The following is a 26,931-nucleotide window of genomic DNA, read 5'->3' on the forward strand; positions in this document are numbered from 1 at the left end:
AAATATTTCAACTAAACAATTAACAAAATTAATTTATTTAATAAATATGGAATAATTTGCCCAGCAATGTTACATTATATATTGTTTTCAAATACATTTGGAGCATTTATATAATGAACCATAGCTTGGTTTACGAAGTAAGTCCAAAAGTTTTAATTTTAGAAAACATATATCTTTCTAAGTATACTTGGAACATTTACAAAAACAAGTCAATAATGCAAGTTGCAACGTTTTGAAGAATTGAAACCTGACAGAAATTATTCTCATCGTATTGCAGTTGTTAGAAATTAGTAAATAAATTTTAATGAGGCTATCCTTATATGCTTGGCAGTTTACCTAGCATGTTTCTACCTAGGTAACTACTGCAACAAAGAATAAATGAAAAATAGAAGGTACTAAATATTTTGAAGAAAATTATTATGAAAATGATACATATAAAACTTGCTTGCAGATAAAAAGTTCTTAGATAAACATTCATAACTTAGTTCTTAGATAAAAATTCACAACTTTAAATTCAGATATTAGGGAAGAAAATGGCCTTAAAATAAGTAACCTATCAATTTCTAGAAGTAAGGAAGTGAACAACAAATTAAATCCCTCATCACAATGAAAAGAATGAAAATAAGATAAAACGTAAAAGGTTTATAAGATTGACAAATTCCTGAAAGAGTTGATCAATGAAATAATTGAGATAAGCCATAAAAACCAATGACAGTGTTGAAAGAATGGTGTAACTTCTGATTTTTGATATTAAAAGAAACTGATTAAATAAAAAAAAGAAAATGATTAAATAAAGTTGGCTTAACCTTTGAAGAGTGATCAATGTAATTCACCACATTAACAAAAGTAGAGAAACCATATCATCCTTTCAATGGATGCAGAAAAAGTATTTGATAATCTTAATTAACAGTTCACAAAAATAACAAAAATCTTGAATAAGAGGAATAAAAGAGAATTTAATCGGATAAAGATGCTTTAGAAAAATTCTATAGTAAACTTCATGATCAGTAGTGAAGTGATGAAAACATTCTCCCTGAGATCAGAAAGAAAAAGGAGGCTCACTGTCCACACAGTTATTGAATGTTGCACTAAAGGTTATGACTATGCAAGAGTGATGTAAGCATCCATGTATAAATAATACCCCCAAAACACATCCTATAACAAAAATTAAAATTCTAAGAGAAGTAAAACATATCATAATTTAATGCCTCCATTTTTTTTACCTTGGGGTGTATGAAGCACATTAATAACCTTATGGTACATAGCATCCTTTTATTTGATGACATCATAGATTCAGTGAAACACAGTAAACCTCTCTTCCTTTTGACCTGTTATATATGATTCTGTGTAGGAACATGCTTTCTTAAAATTATCATAACATTTTGGAGTTTGTTAAGTTATTCCATATACACTAGCTCATTTAATCTCAAAAAAAACCTTACAAAATTTGTTCAACAGTGTGTATAATAGTATACCCAATCTACAGGTGAGAAAAATTAGACTTATGGAAGTCATTAAGAATAATAATGATAGCTGCTGTATCTACTGATTACTCTGTGCATCCAATTTATTATAAAATAGGTAGTATCATCATCATCATCATTATTATTACCATCCTGAACTAGCAGATGAAGAAACTGAAATTTGCTAAGGTCACAAATACAGGAAGTTGTAGAAACAGGCTGCTAATCTAGGTCTGTTACGTTTCAGAGGCCAAAGCTCTTCATCAGTATGCCATCTTGCTTCTTTGGGGTAGGCTTTTGGACTCTAGAATGGTTAATTAGCTTTTGATTAGTCTATCTCTCCATGCATGTACAAGATATAATAATAAGAAATGTTGACATATTTGTATCACATGCAGGCATTCCTCTAAGGATATTTCCATGGATTCAATCATTTAATTCCTACAACATCTTATGAGGTAGATATTATTACCACCCAATTTGATATCTGAGGAAACTAAGGCACAGGGAGTTAAGATAACTTATCTAAAGTTACATTTGGTAAGTGTCAAATCCATATTTCAAACTTAGGCAGCTTGACATTGAAGCTAGTGCCTTTAATACATGGCTGTTATCCTCATATAAGGGTGGTAAAAGAAACCTAAAGGGGAGAAGAAAGTGATAGACATTTTAAAAGTCATCTTTTGGTTGAACATTTATTGGGATGGATATCGAATAAAAAAATAGTTACATATGTTGTGCTTCTCGAATGAAAGTCAGTGGACAATAGAAAGCTAAGTTTCTAAAATTAGAGCTATATCAAAAGAAGAGAATTCAGAAGAAACTGTGATATAAGGATCATCAGCAGATAATACTCAATAAACAGATCAAAGCTCCAACTTTAATATTAGAGACAGATTGGTAAAAAGAAATGAGGAAAAGTCAACAAAAAGGAGACGCTACTAATTTTTAAACATACATGATAAATAATTTGTTTTTTTATAATTTCTTTTGATTTACTGTTAAACCGAACCAGTGAAAGTCTTTGACTAAGATGATCACGTATTTTTATCTTGATATTCTTTGTCCACTAAAATTGGCTAAATGTGACAAAGATAGCATTGGATAGTATTACCCCAGCTTTTTACGGATGAGCAGTCATTCATAAGTACCAGAATCCTTGCTTCTTTAAGTTGTAAGTGCTGTAAAAGAAATGACTATGCATTGTAGGCCATGTAGTACAGTGTTTGTTGGATTCATTCACAATGCCATACCCCAAGTGTGCCTGGAATGGTAAGAGGCCTTATGGTGAAAGTAAGTATACAACAGTGAATTAGAATCATGGCAGCACAAGACAGCTCTCATTTCACCCCACCCCCGCTTAACATCTAAACTATTGCATATATCCATGAACAAAAGTGCCTCTGTGAGAGCTGTGGGATCCAGCACCAAACACCAAGGACCTGGGAGGACTGTCACCCACCTCTGCATCAGATAATAGGTAGACAGACCACAGTACAGGCTGTGAAACTGGCTGGAGTCTATGAACAAACTCCAAGCCCTCTCAGCTGCAGTCTAGGAGCACTTGAAAAATGCTAACTCTGGCAGATACCCATGGATGAGAGAGCCTTTGTAGAACACCAGGTTTCTAGAAAAGAAGTTTTAGTACTCCATTGGAGGAAAAAAAATGAGTTTGGACACATGGGAACAGGTATGAGAAACTTTGCCAGCATCACTGCCTCTCCCAAGAAGGCACAGCTTAGAGAAAAAGGCTAGGAGTCCCTCCTATGGAGTTAAAGAGAGAGTGGTGAATGAGGGACCAGCTTCCCACCTTGTGTGGAACCCTGCTAAAGAAACCCATCTCTCTCCTACAGCATTCAGAGTTTTAAAGCAAGAATCCCAGGATTGGAAGGAGTGAGGAGATCACAAAAGAGGCAGATAAGAATATCAGAGGGCATTAAAGTGATCCAGTTCCTGCTGACTGTGTTCTAGACTCTATCAGAAAGAATTCCTATGAGATGCTGGGAAATCCTCACCCTAGTATCCTCTGACTGGACTGTTGGGTGGTGCCACCCAAGTGACAAACCCACACCTCCCCCCATTATGCCTCCAGCTCCTTGTGTGTGCACCTGAGAGCAGTGGACAGAGCAAACTCAAGTAGACAGGGAGTGCAGAAAGAAAACAAGCCAGGGTTTGTGGGCAAGGGAGAAACCACAGTCTTGGTCTGTAGAGCCATCTTCAGAAAAACAAGAGAGATTACGAAAAACTCACCTAGTGCATTTTAAGATTGAAAAGGGACATACAAGCTTCTGAATTCTGCCACAAAATGGGGCAAGAAGTGAGGAGCAGTTTTATCCACGCAAGGTCAGAGAAAGCTCCAGAATATAAGGACCAACACAAAGTATCTCTCACCTGAAGGCAGCTGATAAAGATTGGAGGAGGTGACTGCTACTTCAAATGCTAAAACAGCAATGCAAAACTCCAAGGAACATGAAGGGTGAAGGAAACATGACATCACCAAAAGATCATAAATTCTTCAAGAACAGAATTCAAACACATGGAGATCTTTGATTTACCTAATAAAGAAATCAAAATAGCTGTTTTCAGGAATCTCAGTGAGCTACAAGAAAACACAGAAAGATAATTCAATGAAATCAGGAAAAAATACATTAACAAAATGAGAAATTTGACAAAGAGATAAAAATCATAAAAAAAGAACTAAAGAGAAATTCTGGAGCTGAAGAATTTAATGAATGAAATGAAGGATGCGATAGAGAGCACCAATAGCAGAATAGATCAGGCAGAAGACAGGATCAATGAGTTAGAGTATAGGAACTGTGATACGATCTAGTCAGAGAAGAACAAAGAAAAAACAATGAAAAGAGAGTGAAGAAAGCCTAAGTGATCTACAGGACATCATCAAAAGAACCAATATCAGAATCATTGGAGTTCTGGAAGGAGAAGAGAAAGAGAAGGAAGCAGCAAGCTTATTTAAAGAAATAATGGCTGAAAACTTCCTAAACCTGAGAGAGACTTGGACATACAAGTTCATGAAGCTAATAGATCACTCCATTATTTCCATTCAAAACTATCATCTCCAAGACACATTGGATGAAACCGTCAAAAATCAAAGCTAAAGAGAATTCTAAAGGCAGCAAGATAAAAAAAGATTGTAACCTATAAATGAATCCCCATTAGTTTCTCAGTAGATTTCTCTGTAGAAATCTAATAGGCGGGGAAAAAGTAGAATTATATATTCAAAATGCTGAACGAAAAATATTGCCAGTCAAGAACACCCTATCTACAGTTATCCTTAGAAATGAAGGAGAAATAAAAACATTTCCAGGCAAACAAAAGCTAAGGGAGTTTATCGTCATTGAACCAGCCTTACATGAAATGCTAAAAACCGTTCTTCAAGCTGAAATGAAAAGATGCTCATTAGTAACATGAAAATATAAAAGAATATACAACACATTGTTAAAGGTAAATACAGATTCAGAAAGCTCTAATTCTGTAATATGATGTTGTTTTAACTTGTACTTATACTTTATGACAAGATTAAAGTAAAAAATAGCTGCTTTCATTTCTTAACAAATACACAATATAAAAAGGGGTAAATTGTGATGTTAAAAACATAGAAGGCAGGGAGTAAAAAGATAACGTTTTTGTATGCAATTGAAGTTAATTTTCTCTCAGCGTAAAATGAGCTGTTATATCTATAAGATGTTTTAATGTAAACTTTCTAGTAACCACAAAGCAAAACCTATAGTAAATCCACACAAGATAAAGAAAGACAATCAGAGAATACCACCATGGAAAATCACCAGTTCACAAAGGTAGGAAGTAAGAGAGGCAAAAAGGAACAATGGAACTACAAAACAGCCAGAAAGCAATTAATAAGATGGCATTAGTAAATCTTTATGTATCAATGATTATTTTAAATGTAAATGAATTGAATTCTCCAATCAAAAGCCTCAGAGTGGCTGGATGGATGAATAAACTAGACCCAACTATCTGCTGCTTTCAAGAGATTCACTTCAGCTCTAAGAAAAACACTTAAGCTCAGAGTGAAGGGATGGAAAGGTATTCCATGCAAGTGGAAACCAAAGAAGTGAGGGTAACTACACTTTTATCAGACGAAATAGGCTCTAAGCCAAAAGGTAACAAAAGACAAAAAACATCATTATACAATGAGGGAGATGTCAACTCATCAAGAAGATATAACATTGTAAATATACACACACCCAACATTGGAGAACCTAAATGTGTTAAGCAAATACTAATAGATCTGAAGGGAGAAATAGACAACACTACAATAATAGTAGGGGACTTCACTACCATACTTTCAGCAATGGATAGGTCCTCCAGACAGAAAATCAAGAACAAAATGTTGGCCTTGATCCAAACTTTAGACCAAATGGACTTACACAGGTATAGAGCATTCTATCCAACAGCAGCAGAATACGCATTGCTCTCAAGTGCACACAGAACATTATTCAGGATAAACCATATGATAGGTGCCCAATGAAGTCTTACTAAATTTAAGATGACTGAACTTTAGAGGAAAGCTGGAAAATTTACAAATGGGGAAACTGAACAACACACTCCTAAACAATGAAGAGTCAAAGAAGAGATCAAAAGGGAAATATAAAAATACATTGAATCAAATGAAAACAGCAACACACCAAAACCTAAGCGATGCTGCAAAGCAGTTCCTAGAGGGAAGTTTATAGTGATAAATGCATATATTAAGAAAAAAGAAAGATCTTAAACAACCTAACTTTACACCTCAAGCAAGTAGGAAAAGAATAAACTAAGCCTAAAGTTTGCAAAAGGAGGGAAATAACAATGATCAGAGTGGAAATAAACGGAATAGAGATCAGAAAAACAATGGAAAAGATCAATGAAGCTAAGTGCTGTTTTTTGAAAGAAATAAAATGAACAATTCTTTTCTTAGCTACACTAAGAAAAAAAGGAAAGATTACTAAAATACGTAAAATCAGAAATGAAAGAGGAGACATTACAATTGATACCACAGAAATACATAGGGTTACAATTATATACCAAAAAAATTGAATAACCTAGAGGAAATGGATAAATTTATAGAAACAAACAACTCACCAAGACTGAATCATGAAGAAATAGAAAATCTGAACCAAACAATAACAAGGAGACTGAGTCAGTTATCTAAAATGTCCCAACACAGAAAAGCCCAGGACCAGATGATTTCAGTGGTGAATTCTACCAAACATTTAAAGACCTCATACTAGTCCTTCTCACACTCTTCCAAAAACTTGAAGAAAAGGCAATACTCTCAAATTCATTTTATGAGGCCAGCGTTACCCTGATATCAAAGCCGGACAAGGACTACAAGAAAAGAAAACTATAGACCAATATCTCTCATGAATAAAGATTCAAAGACTATCAACAAAATATTATCCAACCAAATTCAACAGCACATTAAAAGGATCATACATGATGACCAAGTGGGATTTATCCCTGGGATGCAAGGATGTTTCAACATCTGCAAATCAATCAGTATGATATACCATATTAACAAAATGAAGGGTAAAAATCATATGATCATCTAAATATATGTATAAAAAACATTTGAGAAAATACAACATCCTATCTTGATTAAAAAAAAAAAACTCTGAACAAATTGGTACAGAAAGAATATATCTCAACATAATAAGGGCCATATATGATAAACCACAGCTAATGTTATACTCAATGTTGAAAAGTTGAATGCTTTTCCTCTAAGATCAGGAACAAGACAAGTGTGCCCACTATCCCCACTCTTATTCAGCATAGTACTGAAAGTCTTGGCTAGATAATTGGGCAAGATAAATAAATAAAGACATCCAAATCAGAAAGGAAGAAGTAAACTTGTTTTTATTTGCAAAGGATATTATTTTATATAGAAAGAATCTTAAAGATCAATGAAAAAACTGTTACAACTAATCAACAAATTCAATAAAGTTGCAGAACATAAAATCAACGTACAGAAATCAGTTGCACTTCTATACAGGGACAATGAAATATATGAAATAAAATAAAGGAAACAATCCCATTCACAAATCATCAAAAACAATAAAATACCTAAACATAAATTTAGCCAAGGAAGTGAAAATTCTGTACAATGAAAACTAAAAGACTTTGATGAACGAAATTGAAGAATACACAAATAAATGGAAAGATATCTTGTATTCGTGGATCAGAAGAATAATATTGTTAAAATGTCCATAGTACCCAAGTCTATAGATTCCATGCAGTCTTTTCAAATTCCAATGCCATTTTTCACAGAAATAGAAAAAAATGCTAAAATTTGTATGGAACCACAACAGACTCAAATAGCCAGAGCCATCCTGAGGAAGAAGAACAAAGCCAGAGACATCACACTTCCTAATTTCAAACTATATTACAAAGCTACAGTAATCAAAACCGTATGATATTTGCGTTATAGAGACATAGACCAATGAAACAGAATAGAGAGCCCTGTATATATGAAATAAGTAAACCCCTAAATATATGGCCAACTAATATTTGAAAAAGGAGCCCAGAATGCTTAATGGAGAAAGGATACCCTCTCCAATAAATGGTTTTTGGAAAACTGATAACTCACATGCAGAAAAATGAAATTGGAACCCTATCTCACACCACCACAGAAATTAGTTAGCTCAATATAGATTAAAGACTTAAACATAAGACCTCAAACAGTAAAACTCCTAGTAGAAAACTTAGGGAAAATACTCCTCAACATTGGTTTTCACAACAATTTTTTTGCATATGATATGAAAAGCACAAGAAACAAAAGCAAAAATAAACAAATGAGACTATATCAAACTAGAAATCTTATTCACAGCAAAAGAATTAATGCAATGAAAAGAAAACTTATGCAAAAATGGGAGAAAATACTTGCAAACTATATATATGATAAGAGGTTAATATCCAAAATATATAAAAAACTCATAGAACTCAATAACAACAACAAAAATACCCCACATACTGTCTGATTAAAAAATGGGCAGAGGAACTGAATAGACATATTTCCAAAGAAAACATACAAATGGCCAACAGGTACATGAAAAGATGCTCAACATCGATCATCAGAGAAATGCAAATCAAAGCCACAATGAGACAGCACCTCAAATCTGTTAGGATGTCTGTTAACAAAAAGGCCAGAGGCAAGAAATGCTGATGAAGATGTGGAGAAAAAAGAATGTTGTACACTGTTGGTGGGAATGTGAATTGATTCAGTCACAATGGAAAACACTATGGAAGTTATTCAAAAAATTAAAAATAGAATTATCATATGATCCAGCAATCTCATTTCTGGTTATTTACCCAAAAGAAAGGAAAAAAGGATGTAAAAAAGATAGCTACACTCCCATGTTTATTGCAGCATTATTCACAATAGTCAAGATATGGAACAACCTATAAGTCAATGGATGAGTCGATAAAGAAGATGTAGTATATATCTATATATGTATATGTGTATATATATGTATATGTATGTATATACAATGGAATATTATTCATCTATGAGAAAGGACATCCTGCCATTTGTGACAACATAGATGGACCTTGAGGGATCAATGCTAACTAAGATTAAGTCAGACAGAGAAAGACAAATACTGAATGATGTCACTTAATGTGCGGAATCTAAAAAAGCCAAACTCGTAGAAACGGAGCAGAATGGTAGTTACCAGGGACTGACAAGGTAGGGGAATTGGGGAGATTTTCATCAAAGGGTACAAACTTACAGTTAACTGATGAAAAAAAGGAAAGAAATGTTGAGAAAAAGCATATCTTAGAGATGGAAAGTGGATTAATGGTTGACTGGGGTTGTGATGGTAAGGCACTAATGCGGATTAATTGTAAATGGTCAGGAAGGATCTTACTCGCAAGATGAAAATGGTCCAAAACTGAGTTGTGATGGTTGCATGAGTGGGGATATTTATTAAAAGCCATTGAACTATAAAATAAATAAAAAAGAAATAAACTTCCCACAATCAAACAAGTTTGGAAAAATGAGTTAATAAAAGTTAAACATTATATTCTTAAAGACTTTTTCCTCAGTACCATTTATACATTAATATGGATTATGAATCTCTAAGAATGAATAAAGTATAAACTTTTTATCTTTGTTCGTGTGAGGCTGGGGCAGGGTATATAGAAAAGCGGGAGGCAAAGTCATAGAGCAATCTTTTAATACCAATCATTCATTAGCAAATATTTTTGTCTTCAATAGCCAGGCACTGTTCTAAGATAAAACAGTAAAAGAAGTGTCAAATATTCTTGCCCTCATGGAGTTTACGTTCTCATATGGGAATGCAGACACACTCCAGATAAATAAGCAACATATATGTTATGTTAGATATTTATAAGTTATAAAAATACAAATAAAACAGAGAAGAGAGACTGTAAATGTTGGTGTGAGTTGAGATTTTAGATAGGATTGCCTGAGAAGTCCTAACTGAGAAAGTGTCATTAGAGCAAAGTTCTAACGGAAGTAAGAGTGTGAACTCTAGATATCTGGGGAAGAACATTCCAGGTAGGGGGAACAGGACTTTTCCTGAGATAGGAGAATGACTGATGTGTTCAGGAAATAAGCAATCCAGTATGAACAGAGCAAGCAAAAGAAAAATTAGCAGAAGAAGTTGAAAAGAAACATGAGTCTGTTCATGTCAGCCACGTAAAGACACTAGCTTTGACTCAGATGAAGAGCCATTGAAGAGTTTTGTGAGAGGAATGGCATGATCTGACATATTCTAGCAAGATCACATTTGCTGTTGTGTTGAGAATAGACTAAAGGAGTGCAACTGTGGAAGAGGAAGACAAGTGTCGAGTGAGAGGTTCTCGTCACTAAGACAAGGGTGGTAGTGATGGAGGAAGTAACACACGGTTATATTCTTGGGTATATTTTGAAGGTAGCGCCTACAGAATGTCATGTCAAATAGAATGAAGACTTTAAATGTATACTGGTTCTGCAAGAAAGCTACTGGTGTGATATCCTGTTAGATCTCAATATTATTTTAAACCCTTCTAATTTGAAGCACAAAGTAGTTGGCTCAAAGTGGAAGGATATATCACATTAGTTCTGCAATCATGTGTCATGATACAGAGAAATTGCTCTCCAGATTATTCCACCATTTACTGGAAAAATATTATTAGCTGCCAAGTGATGTATTGTATAAAAATTTCTTATGTGCATAGAAATTGCTTTATCCTTGCTCAGATTCCATCTCTTTGACATCTGTAATGACTTCTTCTGTATGTACTAAAAGTTTGTACATACCTCTATTTTCAATTATATCATTGTAGCTATTTCTTGACATGCATTTTGCCTGCATCTCACTGTGAATATTACATCATTCATTTTCATGATTTCCTGACCCTAATCCACTGTTTCGCCCTAGATATTGTTTGGTTAATTTTCAACTGACTGAGCCAGTTTTTGAAACATTTAACATTAGGGTAATTCAGTCCATATACTATTTTAAAACTTAAACTAGAACTCAGAGAAGATCTAGTTTGATGATTTTCAATGCCCTAGCGCTGTCACTCTCAAATTCTAGTTTGCATCAGAATACTTTGGAGAGCTTGCTAAAAAGACAGATTTTTGGATCTCATTCACAGAATTTATGATTCAATTGATTCAGTGGGTATGGGGTTGGTCTTAAGAATTTGTACTTCTGACACATTTTCAGGTGATGTTGATGTGGCTGTTCCAGAAGCCGTACTTTAAGGACCACTGCCCTAAGGGGTTCCATAGGACTGTTTCTGGAATAAGAATTGGAATAGTGAGTGAGCAGAATTATGCCAAATGAAGTGTCACTATTTTCAATTTCCTGATTTATAGGCACCACTAAGGTTTTCTGTGTTAAATGGCTTTGATCGTGAGAGAAAAGATAATCATATAGGTTATGCTAGGAAGAAAAAAGTTAACTGTAATAAGTTATTACTTGTGTATTTTAGAACAGGAGAGGTAGTGAGATTCATGGCAGCCCAAGAAACTGCTCTTTCCTTCTCTCTTTTGCTTTCCCTTGATCTACTAGTCACTTTTTCATAAACCATTCTGTCTTTTATTTGATTCTTGATTCATTCTCCCTATACTGTTTGTCCATTTATCTTTGTCTTCTCCAGTCCAAATCCAAGAGACATATTGTCTAATTAGCTCAGCTTATTGTCATCAAATGACCAGAGAGGTTCTTTCCATAGGCAACATCAGGGCTGGGCAAGTGGAGCCCTGTTGATCCATGCATAAAGTCTCACCTTGCTCCTTCCCTGAGCAGAGGTCCACAGGCAGGGCCATACCTGCTAAAAAGAATGTTGGGCATTTTGGAGCTTGTGGCAGACATGTCCAGTGGAGTCTTACTAAAATCCAGATTTTAGGGAGAAAGAAAAGCAAGCAGGAAGCTTCTTGTCCAATTAATGAGAGATGTGGATCTGAAAAGAGATGTCACAGTTCTTGGAAAAGGGATAAAAAAAACAAAAGATGTTCAACTTTATAGTATTTCCTAGTCTTGACGATCACAATTTTCTCTGACTCTATTTACAACATAAATGACATTGGAGTACAGAGGCAGCCTGTGGATCTTTTGAACTCACTTGAAAGTCACATGAGGAAGCACTAGTAATGTGAAGGAAAAAGAAACTTATGAGGAGCCAGATGCTGTTGGAGGATGTATTTGCCTAGTGGGACTTCAGAATGTGGACCCCTAGCAAACTTGGCTCTAGAATGTTAGTCTCTTTTTCTTTGCAAGTGTAAATCATGCTTATGATTCCTGCTGAGAAAAACTGACTGTGATTAGTTGATCTCTTTCTTTAAAAAAGGAAAAATATTTAAGGACAGAAAATAAGTTTCTGCTGTCTTTGTAGGTGGGCTATTACAGATTCCATTGTGTGTTAGGATGCTGGGAAAGAGAGCTGATTATACTCATTATGGATATTTTTTTTCATAGGAGACAGCTGCAAGAGGACAGGTGGCAGTCTGCTAAGGGAGCTCTAGCATATTTTTCTGTTTTTTAGAAAGATAGCGGTTGGTTATTTTAAAACATTCTGTGTACTATACTCTTAGCCAAGTCTGTGATCAGATTTGAACTTAGTGTCCACTACTTGAATAGAACAGGACTTTTGATTTTCTTTCACCTGTCTGAATAGTTTTGATTTAATGTCGAGAATAAAAGACAAATTGAATGAATCTTGCTGCTTCTCTCTCTTGGAATCAATTACCTCTGCTCAAATAACTTACTTCAGGAAGCTTTAGGGCATCTGGTAAATTCATTTACATACTCTCAAGAAATGATTAGCATCCTGGTGGAGTAATGGAGCACAGATGACTGATTTACCTCACTGTTTCTTTCCTTGTGGCTATTTGACCAAATATAAGAGTTCATATATGTCGAACTGGGACCACTGGTCTCTTGCGGTATGTGGAAAGAAAACTTGCTGAGTTAATGAACTGTGGCTAAGCAGCAAAGACAATAAGGCTGGCATAATGAATGAAGCTACGAATCTTTATTCCTCTCTTTAAGTCACCTCTTTACCCTGAGACCACTCAGACTCATCTAGGCCAGGACCCAGAGAGAGTACACTGCTTCTGTTTAATTAGTATAGGTCAGGCTCATAGTATTTTCTTTTGAACCTGTGGCTCCTCATGAAAAGATGAGCTGACCACAGTGTAGCCCTCTGGATATGAAATAGAGCATAATTATTTCAGATATTCCAAACATGTGCAACTTCTGCTTTGATTTTACACTTACTTTGTCCTTTTTTTCCACTTAATTTTCTAGTACACTGCACAGCTATGCTAATTTGGCACGGATGCTAAATATAAGGTCAGAGCATCTCACTTTGGTCTTTACTTGATTGCTTATCACCTTTCCTGAATGCCATTTCTATTTACTCTGTGCATCTGATCTCATGTCGGCACTGCATCCCCTTGGCAGGCTGGTGTTCTTGTTTTTCTCTCTTTCCAAGCAGCTGTTCAATAATTTCACATGACATAATGTAAATGTATTTTCTATTCATGAGGGAAGAAAGTGAGTCCCCATAATCTCAGACCATCTTCCATCACAGATTTCTTTTATCCAAAGATCAGAACAGGTTCTGTAGTTTTTGCATTTATAATCAGTTATATAAGCATTTTAAGGAGAATTATGCAAATATTTATATTCTCTTTTTTTCATCACATGGTAAACTCACAATATATTTTACAAGTCATTTCAATATTTATTATAAACCAATGGACCCATTCCCTGGCTTCTCATTCATTGACACCTGCAAATAATCAGTGAAGATAATTAGGCACATGAATAGACATAGTGCTACAGAAATTAGTTTGGAAGCATCCTTCTATGGGGTAGACTTGGAATAATTATGTTTCTATGCGTAACTTTTATGTGAAGGGAAAAAACCTCCCTGGCTCTTAATACAATTCTTGGTTTGTGCAGTTGATTAAAAAAAATAGAGTAAAAGTCAACTATTAAGATGCTTTGGCTTCAGTTTTTGGCACACAAAGAAATCTCCATGGTCCCCGAATGGAGAACAACATTAACCAGCATGCTCTGATTCTGTCTATACAATTTCTAACACTACTTTGACTTGAGGTTTTAAATACCATATGGCAAATTCATAAACACTCTGAGTGAGCAGGTTTTTCTGAGAAATAATATGAGATTACCACCTACCTGAGACTTAGGGAAATCAAAAAAAACATGCATTTTCTGAATGCCTGGATTCTGTTAGTGATTTTAGGAAATTCTGCCAGGAGCTATTTAAGAATTCTCACATTGGTGCCTGGTAAACAAGAACCATACAGAATGTGGGCAATATATGTTTCCTAAAGAAGTAATATATAATTCTAAGGATGGATTTGATAATTTTATTTATTACTTTCTATTAAGTTAAGAAAAAATATCATAAATCTATTGAAATGATAATCTATTAATTGTACTATTTTCAGAGTTGTATTTCTAGAATACAATTATGATCTGGTAACATCTCTGATTAAAACATAATTTCCTACACAGAAAATTCTAATCTCTTTTCTTGCCATCCAGTTCTTAATGTCCTGGTCCCAAACCATTTTAGAATTTTGTTTTCTATATTTTATCTGGTTTTGGTCATATATCTTATATTACAAATTATTTTCTAGTCCCTAAGGTGGTCATTATCATTGTGGTTTCTTTTCTCTTTCCTCAATCTGGATCTCATATTTATAATTATAGCCCAGTTAAAAACAACACAACAAAAACTATCGAAATATCTTTCATCCACCTCCTAAACTATGAGTTATACACTTAAAGATAATTAATATATTATGTCTTTAAATCCATCTACCAGTGCTCTCCAAGATTCAGGCACATAGTAGAATCTCAATATACGGCTGCTTGACAAAGAATAAATGGATGAATTAATGGTATTTAGCCTAGTCTTCATGTGTAGACATTTCATTTCCAGAGAAAAGTTTGTCAAACGCTAAATAATTTCCAAATACACTAACTTCTGACTTACTCAGAGGTCAGATTTTGAGTAATCCCCCAGGAGCATCTAACATTATGAAACTATTTTTGCACTAGCATTATCTTATATGCCTTAAAAGAAACCCTTATACTTTTAACCCAGAGCTAAATTTACTTTTATTTAGTATACATGACATCAAACATTTGGATGTAGTTTTCATAGTCCAACGTATATACAAAGCCAGCAAACTTGAACGACAGAGCAGGGACAAATGAAGAGGGATTAAAAAATGACAGCTGAGACTATTAAAGCAAAGCATGCTTTGTTTAAAATATACATTTTAGAGCAATAATTAAAATTCACAATGGATGTTCTGAGTCATCGAGAAAAACCTTGTGTAGATCCTTCATTTAGGGAGGAAAGAAACAAATACATTATAAAACTGTACCATAATTATGGTTAAGGTAAGCAAAGTCGGCATGCCTGAATTTTAAATTTTAAATGCTTTTCTCGACAATTTATGTGAAATATCTCATTGTTCAAAGATACCAGAGATGTTGGGAAAATATAAACTGGGAGTTGCAGAAATGACTAACCAGGTATTGCTGGAATGTCCTGAAGCACAGATGCTTCTGAACTTTTATTGGATTCAAGAAGCCACAGGAACTCTGAACTTATAATGGATCCAGAAAGCTGGTAAGGCAGATTTGTGAAAGTTTTCAACTCAGAACCAGGTTTAACTACTGCGTGAGCTAATAAAGCTCAATATGGAAAAAATCCTAGCTCTGGCCATGATATGACAGAAAAAACAATTACGTGAATGCAGATGGCTCCGTCAATAGGACTATGGCACAAAGCTCTGTAACAGTGAAGCAATGGAAATATCTTTATGAATAACTACATACATAACTTGAAATGCGCATTTTTGTGTTCTCTAACTGGATCTGAGGCACTTTAGGGGCAAGACTTCTGTACCATTTGTTCAGTGCAATGCAGACCTAATGCCAAGCACAGGACCTTGCACAAGGTAGGTTCTAAGTAAATATCTGTTGAGTGAATAAATAAATGAATGACTTATACAAATATGTTAAAGTTATACATTGTTTTTACTGTAAACTGTTTTATCACTGATGGTATTATAAACTCAAAACACATTGTTCAAAGACAATTTTACTCTGTTAGACTAATGAAAGATAAGTATAAAGATGAGAAGAGTTTGTGAGCTTAATTGGAGCTCACATTTGTTTAAGTTATTTCCATAAGCAATCTTTTCTTTTTTCTTAATAAGATAACTTTAAAAAAGGAGAAATAGCCATTTACATCTTTTTTTTTACATCTGTATAATAATACAAATAGCAAAAGGCATATTTAGAGATGTTTGTAGGGTTATAGAAGCCAAAATGGCAAAGACTGAAGGTAGTAATTTACTCCATTACTGGAGGAGTAATTTGCTCCAGGGTTACTATCAGAACTATTACAGAGCTTTTGCTGCATTAGCGCAACATTTCCCTAATAAAGAACCCTTTTACAGAAGCTGAAGTTTCAAAGCATTCTGTTAGCAAATCCAATTACTTTATTCAAAAGAGAAGCTCACTGTACACTTAAAAAATTAGTCATCCGTGTTTCTCAGAGAAAATTTTGAAAATGATGAAAAACGGGAGACATTACCATAAACCTGCTACTTAAACACTACTATTATCACATTGCAGTATATTTTCTTTCTTATCTTTATCTTTCTCTATCCGCATGTAAGCATGTGTTTCTTGATTTTTGTACTTTTTAGTACAGTCATGCATTGCTTAATGATAGGATACGTTCTGAGAAATGTGTCATTAGGCAATTTCATCATTGTACGAACATCATGGAGTGTACTTACGCAAACTTAGATGGTATAGCCTAGTACACACCTGGGCTATATGGTGCTAATCTTATGGGACCACTGTTGTATAGGCAGTCTGTCATTGACTGAGACCTCATTATGTGATGCATGACTGTATATTAACAGATTTTTTCTTGCCTGTATATAATCAGTTACTTAAAGAGTTGTTTAACAGTGACTCTGCTTCTGGCCAAAATGGAGTAACAGGACTAGATACACCATCCCTCCCAAAACAATAAAAAAAAGGACACAATGTATTGAACAGTGATTTTCAAGACACAGGACTTAGGCAATAAAAGACAGTTATTTGTGAGAGACTGGAAACAAATGAGATAATCTCGAAGATTTCTTTACCTTACTGCCTTGAGAAAACTTCCTGTCTGTGGCACAGGGAGGGAGAAACACACAGATCCTGGCTGACTCCCTGACTTGAGGAGATGGACCACAGAGACTGGGAAGACCAAATGCAGCTAGAGTTCTCAGGCAAAAGTAGCAGATAGGAGAGAGCTTCAGAGATAGCACTGCAGAGTGCAGAGAGCTACAGAGTATTCTTGTTAAATATTTAACTAAGTGCTGATCAGTACATGTGTGAGGGACATGTGTTAGGAGATCACATGTGTGAGCTTAGAGAAAGAACCACCCAAAAGCTTTAGAGGAGAAAAATCAACCAATTAAAACTGACCCAGAACTGAAAGAAATGTTAGAATTAGCAACATATTGACCCCTTTATTATGTTCTAGCATATTCCTTTTGTTCTAAAAATTGAGGGACATATATATATATATAATCTCTGTCTATATATACAACTGGATAGACCTCTAAAGATGAAAACATCAAAGTCTGAGATGAAAAAATACAGTGGATGAATAACAGCAGATCAGACAAGGCAGAAGAAAATATTAGTGAATTTGAAGACATAGTAATAGAAACTACCCAAAATGAAACACCAAAGGGAAAAGATTGAAAAAATAAAGAGAAGATTGGTAAGCTGAGGAGACAACTCTAAGTAACCCAGTATACATGGAATTGGAGTCCCAAATGAACAAAAAACAGAGAGGAGGTCATAAAAATATATTTAAAGACATAATGGCTAAAAAAATTTCCAAATTTGATTAAAAGTATACCCCAGTTCTAAGATGGCTAATAAACCCCAATCATAAGAAAAATAAAGAAAACTAGATCGTCACATTATAATCAATATATCCACAATGAGTAATAAGGAAAAATTTTTAATAAGAGACAGAGAAAAAACAATTTATGTTACACACAAAGGAGCAAAGATAGGTCTCTCAGCAGATATCTCATTGAAAAGAATGGAGCAAACAGCATCTTTAAATTACTAGGAAAAATTGTTATTGTAGAGTTCTTTAATCAGCAAAAATGGAGAGAAAATAAATATGTTTTCAGATACACAAAAGGCAAGAAAATTGATACTCAAAGACCACACTATAAGATATATTAAGAACATTCATCAGGCAATAGAAAAATAATTCTAGATGGAAATATGGACCATCATAAAGAACAAAGAGTCTCAGAAACGGTAACTACATATTTAAATATGAAGGATATATTTATTATTTTTTAAAGTTTTTTAAAAGATAATGGACTATTTAGAGTGATACCCTCAATAAAAGTACACTCAACAAAAGGAAAAAATAGGTAAATTGAGATATATGCATAACAGGATTAGTGTCCTTATGAGAAGAGGAAGAGAAACCAGAGACGTATCTCTCTCTCCATGCAAGCACAGAGGAAAGGCCATGTGAGGATATGGAAAGAAGCTGTCTACAAGCCAGGAAGAGAATCTTCACTAGATACTGAGTTTGCTACCACCTTGATTGAGGACTTATAGCCTCCAGAACTGTGAGGACATAAACATGTGTTGTTTAACCCACCCAGGCTGTGGTATTTGTAATGGCTGCCTTAGCAGAATAATACACTCCCTAAAATCAAGAACAATACCAGAATGTCTGCTCTTGCCACTTCTATTCAAGATTATACTGGAAGTTTTAGCCAGAAAAATTAGGCAAGAAAAGAAATAAAAGGCATCTGGATTGAACAGGAAGAAGCAAAACTATCTCTATTCACAGATGACACGATCTCATAGATAGAAAACCCTAAAAAGAAATGCCAAAAATCCTATTAGAGCTAATAAACAACATCAGCAAGATTGCAGGATACAATATCAAAATAGAAAAATTAATTGAATTTCTGTACATTTTCAATGAACAATCCTAAAATGAAACTGAGAGCCACTAAAATTAATGAAACATTTCTAACAGCATCAAAAAGAATAAAATAATTAACAATTTAACCAATCAAGTGCAAGACTTGCACACTGAGCACTACAAAATATTGTTGTGTGAAATTAAAGAAGATCTAAATGAATAGAAAGACATACAGTGTTCATGGACCGGAAAACAAAATTGTTAAGATGGCAAGACTACCCAATGCAATGTGAAGATTCAATGCAGTCTCTATGCAAATTCCAACTGTCTTTTTTTGGAGAAGTGAACAAGCCGATTCCAAAATTTATATAAAATGACAAGGGAGCATGAACAGTAAAACAACCTTGGAAAAGGAGAGCAAATGTGGAATAGTCAAACTTCCTGATTTTAAACTGACTACAGATCTACAGTAATCAACACATTGTGGTACTGGTATAAGATAGACATAGAGATCAATGGAATAGAATTAGAGTACAGTATAAATCCATATATAATAATTATATATATTATATACTATATATAGCCTGCTTTTTCAGTTTAGAAAGCACAAGAAGATGATAAATAAAAGGTAAATGAGGGGCTGGCCCCATGGCCTATTGGTTAAGGTCAGCATGCTCTGCTTCAGTGGCCTGGGTTCATGGGTTCAGATCCCAGGTGTGGACCTACACCACGCATCAGCCATGCTGTGGTAGTGACCCATATATAAAATAGAGGATTGGCACAGACGTTAGCTCAAGGCTAATCTTCCTCAGCAAAAGCAAAATGCAATTAACTCATGTCTGGGAGCACTGTGAAAGTGGAAGGGCTGACAACAAAAAGTAAAGAAGTAGAGAAGCTTAGAAATATAACACTATTCTTATAAATTCCACAGAGTATTTAACTATGCAGCATATTTCTAAGGAACCTGTTCCATTTTATGCTTAGAATATTTTGTGGTAGCAGGATGCAGCAATCGAACATCTATCTTACGAAAGTGGCATGCCTGCTAGGTGGTGAGACAGTGGTAGCTCATTTAAAAAAAGAAAAGAAAAGTAGGAGAAAACTGACTTTTCTACAGGAATATAGATATTTGAAAGCTATCAAAACAGCTAAGCTTTTAATGTGGGTGGGAATAAGGAGATAAAATAGTTGGTCTGAGATACTTACACTCCCTTTACTGGAGGCATGCCTCAGGGAAAAGAAAAGAAGGTATGTGACCTAGCAATTTTTCTTGTCAATTGGATGTCTGGGTAAATAGATGACTGATATTTTGAAGAAGCAAGAGAGCTTATCTCTGAATGCCCTTAGAAATATGTGTAATAAATAGAACCAAGGATCTGTGATGCATAGCTATGTGGAGAATGTTTAAGCTTTATAACATTCTGAGGGTATAGAATGAGGAAGCTGCTTATGCAACTGCTCCCATTGAGTTAGGCAGTTCCATGAAGATGTGTGTCTGACGATGGAAGATGGGACCTGGGATGTTCTCTTCAGTGGTCCAGACCTTTCTCTGTTTTGTCAGTGCCTACGGACTGTCTGTATTCTTGAAATTATTAGTAGAGCTTGATACTGGGTCAGAACTCTGATTCATGTGAGTCTGACATGCCAATTCGATCCTGGGGTAGGTCAGGTGAAAGAACAACAAAAATGTATAATTGGACTTTTAATTCTATGTACTGTAGGTTTATTTTCAAGGTCATTTTCTCATAGGAAAATCACATTAGATTAGTCGAACTTCAGAAACATCTTTTTATTTTAACTTTTTCCTAAATTTTTACTTATTTATTTATTCATTCATTATTTCAAAAAAATAACAAACAAAAAATGACACTAATTTCTCCTTCAAGGATCTCATAAGTGTGAAAAATAAATTAATGAACAATTTTATATTTTGATAAGTTCTTGATTGTGAGGTATGTATTGTACAAACTATTATTCACATGTAGTTATCTACTCTTCAGAGTGGTAATCATCAAAAAGAATTGCCTAGCCGCTTCTGTATCCAACAGGCAATCTTAATTCTTGGAGAAATTAAGAATTCATTCAGAAAAACAAAAATGAAGACTGCTTTTTCAAAATATCTGTGGATCCCATGATTATAACTAATCAGTGAAATATGCTCTCAAAAAAGTTGAAGATTTTTAATGTGTTTTAACATGTTGTCATTAGAAAATAGCATCCAGGGAGATCTCGTCAAGATGGCGCTGTGAGCAGATGTTGAACTTGCCTCCTCCCATAAACACAACCAGGTTACAACAATTTTGGGAAGAATCACCCTGGATTGAAAACTGAAAACTGGAAAAAAAGAACCCCCACGACAAGGGGCAATCCTGATGAAAGCAGAAGAGGCAGTAAGTCCAGCTGGAGAGGAAAAAAGCCACCTTTGGAAGCAGTGGAGCTTCTCAGCTGGCCAGGCAGGAGCCATTCTAAGGTACGAGCCCTCCCTGGAGGAGTGAGGTCCGGAGCAGGGGCAATACTGCTATAGCCATCCTTCGGACTCAGCCCAACTGAGGTGTGGGTCTTACTGTCTGGCTTTGCTGGCTATTAACTGCAGTGAGGACACCCCCAGAAAAGCTATTGGCAGAAAGCCAAAAAGATCCACGTCTTAAAGGGCCCACGCACAAACTCACTCATTGCAGCAACCTAAAATCACCAGAGAGAAGGCTGACTGTCCTTTGGTGAAACAAGACTCACCTGGTGGGCTGTGGGGGCATCTTGGTGAGAGGAGGGTCCTCCCCAGAGACTGAGACATGGGTGGGGGCCATTGTTCTGAGCTGGTCCAGGCGTGCTGATATGGACACCCAAGGGTGAAGGCCATTGAGGTGCATCCCTTGGGCTGTTAGCCCAGGGGTCTGCCACACCCACTAGAGCACAGATTTAATCCAGTTCAGCCAGGGCAGGCAACCCTCCCTAGGGACTGGCCCCACCTAACAGCAAGCCCTCAGGCTACTTTTCAGCCTGCATTGACTGAGTGCCTTGATCCTCTACAGGAAGGCAAGGGTGTCTGCCTCTGTGGCGCAGGGCCTGTGTGAGGAGCAGGTGAACTGTGGGGGGTATTGGGGCAGAGGTGGAGGCCTCTGCAGTGTGGTGTTGGGGTATGCTCCAGGGGGTTGAGAAGTGTGCACGGACCAGGACTATGTTGACAGTCTATGTGGTCTAGTGGGGAGTGAGGCTTATCAGTGCAGAAGACTTGTGCTTCACAAATAGCCATAAAAAGGATCAGCCCCACCTTCCAAAGCCTGAAACAATTGAGTGCCCCCATGCCAAGGGCTAGCCTCACTCAGCTGCACTCCTAAGAGAACTGACATCAGCCTTGTTGGCCTCAGGCCTATCACAACTGTATGCCCCTGAGCCTAGCAACCAGCCACACTGGGAACCAACCCAATTAAGAGGACAATTGCAATAAGAGTGTGTTGATAGACTTTGTAGCCAACACTGCTGAGGCCCCCCCAAACCGGATTTGCAAACAGCTGGCCAGGGAAGGAAAGATCAGACTCCCTGTGTACCTGCAGTGGGAGCAACCCTGCCACAACAGAAGAGCACAAGTAGCCCACAAAGGGGTCATTCCTGGTTCTTATGGTCTGGTGATGAGAGGGAGCACACTGCTGGGCCTCATAAGGCATCTCATACATAAGGCCACTTCTCCAAGATCAGGAGACATAGCCGACTCACCTAGTACAGAGAAAATAGCACAGAGAAAGAGCCATAATGAGGAGGCAAAGGAATATTTTTGAAGCAAGGGAACAGTACAAAATCCCAGAAAAAGAACCAAGTGAAACAGAAATGAGTGACTTCCTTGACAAAGAATTCAAACAAAATAGAAGGAGGATGCTCACAGATATGCAGAGAAGAATGGATGAACACAGTGAGCACATCAGCAAAGAACTGGAAGATATAAAAAAGAACCAATCAGAAATGAAGAATACAATACTTGAAATGAGAAATTCACTATAGGGACTCAATAGCAGAGTAGAGGAAGCAGAAGAATGGATCAGCGAGCTAGACGAAAGACTAGAGGAAATCACCCAAGCAGAACAGAAAAGAGAAAAAAGAATTAGAATGAGAACAGTGTAAGGGAACTCTGGGACAATATCAAGCATGTTAACATTCGGATTATAGGGGTCCCAGAAGGAGAAGAGAGAGACAAAGGGGCAGAAAATTTATTTGTCGAAATAATAAAGGAAAATTTTTCTAACCTGAGGAAGGAAACAGACATCCGTGTTCAGGAAGCACAGAGAGCTCCAAACAAGAGAAGCCCAAAGAGGCCCACACCAAGACATATTATAATCAAAATGTCTAAAATTAAAGACAAAGAGAGAATCCTAAAAGCAGCAAGAGAAAGGCCACAAGTGACAGATAAAGGGAAGCCCATCAGGCTATCAGTGGACTTCTCAGTCGAGACTCTACAGGCGAGAAGAGAATGGCATGACATATTTAAAGTGCTAAAAGGAAAAAACCTACAACCAAGAATACTCTATCCATCAAGGCTGTCATTCAGAATGGAAGGAGAGATAAAGAGCTTCCCAGACAAGCAAAAATTAAAGGAGTTTATCACCAAGAAACCAGTTCTATAAGAAATGCTGAAGGGACTTATTTAAGTGGGAAAGCAATGACCACAAATAGAGTTAAAAAATTATCAAAAAACCCCAAAACAACAACAACAACAACAACAAAAAACAGGCAATAAAATCACTTGTAAGGTAAAAGTATAATAAAGGCAGCAGATCAACTACCTGTGAAGATAATATGAAGGTTAAAAGACAGATGTACTAAAATCACCTATTTCAATGATAAGAGGGTAATGGATAGACACACACTAAACAAAAGACTATATATGATGTGAAAAACATATAATGTGGGAGGAGGGGAGTGAAAAAGTAGAGCTTTTAGAAAGAGGTCAAGCTAAAGAGTCTATCTACTCAGTATAGACTGTTATATGCATAGTATATTAAATAGGATCCTCATGGTAACCACAAACCAGAAACCTATAACAAGCAGGAAAAAAAGTAAGACAAAAGAAATCAAACATATTACTAAAGATAGCCATCAAACCACAAGGGAAGAGAGAAAGAGAAAAAGAAAGGAACTGAGAAGAACTACTAAAACACCTCAAAAAAAGAAAAAGTGACAAAATGCCAATAAATACATATTTATCAATAGCTACTTTAAATGTCAATGGACTAAATGCTCCAATCAAATGCCGTAGGGTGGCCAACTGGATAAAAAAACAAGATCCATGTATGTGCTGCATGCAAGAGACACACTTCAGACCTACAGACACTCACAAACTGAAAGTGAAAGTATGGAAAAAGATATTCCATGCAAATGGCAAAGAAAAGAAAGCGGGGGTAGCAAGACTTATATCAGACAAAATAGACTTTAAATCAAAAGCTGTAATAAGAGACAAAGATAGGTACTACATAATGATAAAGGGAACAATCCAACAAGAAAATATAACACTCGTAAATATCTACGCACCCAACATAGGAGCACCTAAATATATAAAGCAATTATTAACATACATAAGAGGAGAAATAGACAGTAACACAATAATAGTAGGGGACTTTAACACTCCACTTACACCAATGGATAGATGATCCAAACAGAAGATCAATAAGGAAACACTCACCTTAAAGGACACATTAGACCAGATGGACTTGGTAGATATATACAGAACATTCCATCCAAAAACCACAGAATACACATTCTTTTCAAATGCCTGTGGAACATTCTCCAGGGATTGATCACACATTAGGCCACAGAACAGGTCTCAATAAATTTAAGAAGATCGAAATAATACCATGCATCTTTTCTGGCCACAAAGGTATGAAACTGGAAATCAGCTACAGAAAGAAAACCAGAAAAGCCACAAAAATGTGGAGATTGAACAAAATGCTACTGAACAATGATTGGGTCAATGAAGAAATCAAAGAAGAAATAAAAAAATTCCTGGAGACAAATGAAAATGAAAACACGACATGCCAAAATCTGTGGGATACAGCAAAGCGGTTCCACTAGGGAAGTTTATAGAAATTCAGGCCTACCTCAACAAAGAAGAAAAATCCCAAATAGACAATCTAAAAGTGCACCTAAAGGTACTGGAAAAAGAACAACAAAGTCCCAAATCAGCAGAAGGAAGGAAGTAATAAAAATCAGAGAAGAAATAAACGAAATCAAGACTAAAAAAAAAAATAGAAAAAATTAATGAAACCAAGAGCTGGTTCTTCGAAAAGATAAACAAAATTGACAAACCCTTAGCTAGACTCACCAAGAAAAAAAAGACAGAAGGCTCAAAGAAATAAAATCGGAAATGAAAGAGGAGAGATTACAACAGACACCTCAGAAATACAAAAGATAATAGAATACTATGAAAAGCTATACGCCAACAAATTGGATAATCTAGAAGAAATGGATAAATTCTTAGAAACATACAACCTTCCAAAACTAGACGAAGAAGATGTAGAAAATTTGAATAGACCCATCACCAGTAAGGAGATCGAAACAGCAATCAAAAACCTCCCAAAAAATACAAGTCCAGGACCAGATGGCTTCCCTGGTGAATTCTACCAAACATTCAAAGAAGACTTAATAGCTATCCTTCTCAAACTCTTCCAAAAAATTGAAGAGGAGGGGAGGCTTCCTAACTCCTTCTATGAAGCAAACATTATCCTGATACCAAAACCAGACAAGGACAACACAAAAAAAGAAAATTACAAGCCAATATCACTGATGAACATCGATGCAAAAATCCTCAACAAAATGCTAGCAAATCGAATACAACAATACGTTAAAATGACCATACAACATGATCAAGTGGTTTTCATTCTAGGGATGTGGGGATGGTTCAACATCCGCAAATGTATCAATGTGATACACCACATTAACAAAATGAAGAATAAAAATCACATGATCATCTCAACAGATGCAGAGAAAGCATTTGACAAGATACAGCATCCATTTATGATAAAAAGTCTAAAAAAATGGGTATAGAAGGAAAATACCTCAACATAATAAAGGCCATATATGACAAACCCACAGCAAATATCATTCTCAATGGAGAAAAACTGAAAGCTATCCCTCTAAGAACAGGAAACAGACAAGGATGCCCACTGTCACCACTCTTATTTAACATAGTATTGGAAGTCCTAGCCAGAGCAATCAGGCAAGAAAAAGAAATAAAAGGGATCCACATTGGAAAAGAAGAAGTGAAACTGTCACACTTTGCAGACGACATGATTTTATATCTAGAAAACCCTAAAGAGTCCACTAAAAGACTTTTAGAACTAATAAAGGAATACAGTCAAGTCGCGGGATACAAAACCAATGTACAAAAATTGGTTGCGTTTCTATACACTAACAACGAAGTAGCAGAAAGAGAAATTAAGAATACAATCCCATTTACCATTGCAACAAAAAGAATAAAATACCTAGGAATAAACTGAATGAAAGAGGTGAAAGATCTGTACACCGAAAACTATAAAACATTGTTGAAAGAAATCGAAGAAGACATAAAGAAATGGAAAGATATTCCGTGCTCTTGGATTGGAAGAATTAACACTGTTAAAATGTCCATACTTCCTAAAGCAATCTATAGATTCAACGCAATCCCTATCAAAGCTCCAACAACATTTTTTACAGAAATAGAACAAAGAATCCTAAAATTTATATGGAACAACAAAAGACCCCGAATAGCCAAAGGATTCCTGAGAAAAAGAACAAAGCTGGAGTTATCACACTCCCTGATTTCAAATTATACTACAAAGCCATAGTAACCAAAACAGCATGGTACTGGCACAAAAACAGACACACAGATCAATGGAACAAAATTGAGAGCCGAGAAGTAAACCCACACGTTTATGGACAGCTAATATTCGACACGGGAGCCAAGAGCATACGATGGAAAAAGGAGAGTCTCTTCAATAAATGGTGTTGG

This window comes from Equus quagga, chromosome 2, assembly GCF_021613505.1.
Source record: "Equus quagga isolate Etosha38 chromosome 2, UCLA_HA_Equagga_1.0, whole genome shotgun sequence".
NCBI lineage: Eukaryota > Metazoa > Chordata > Mammalia > Perissodactyla > Equidae > Equus > Equus quagga.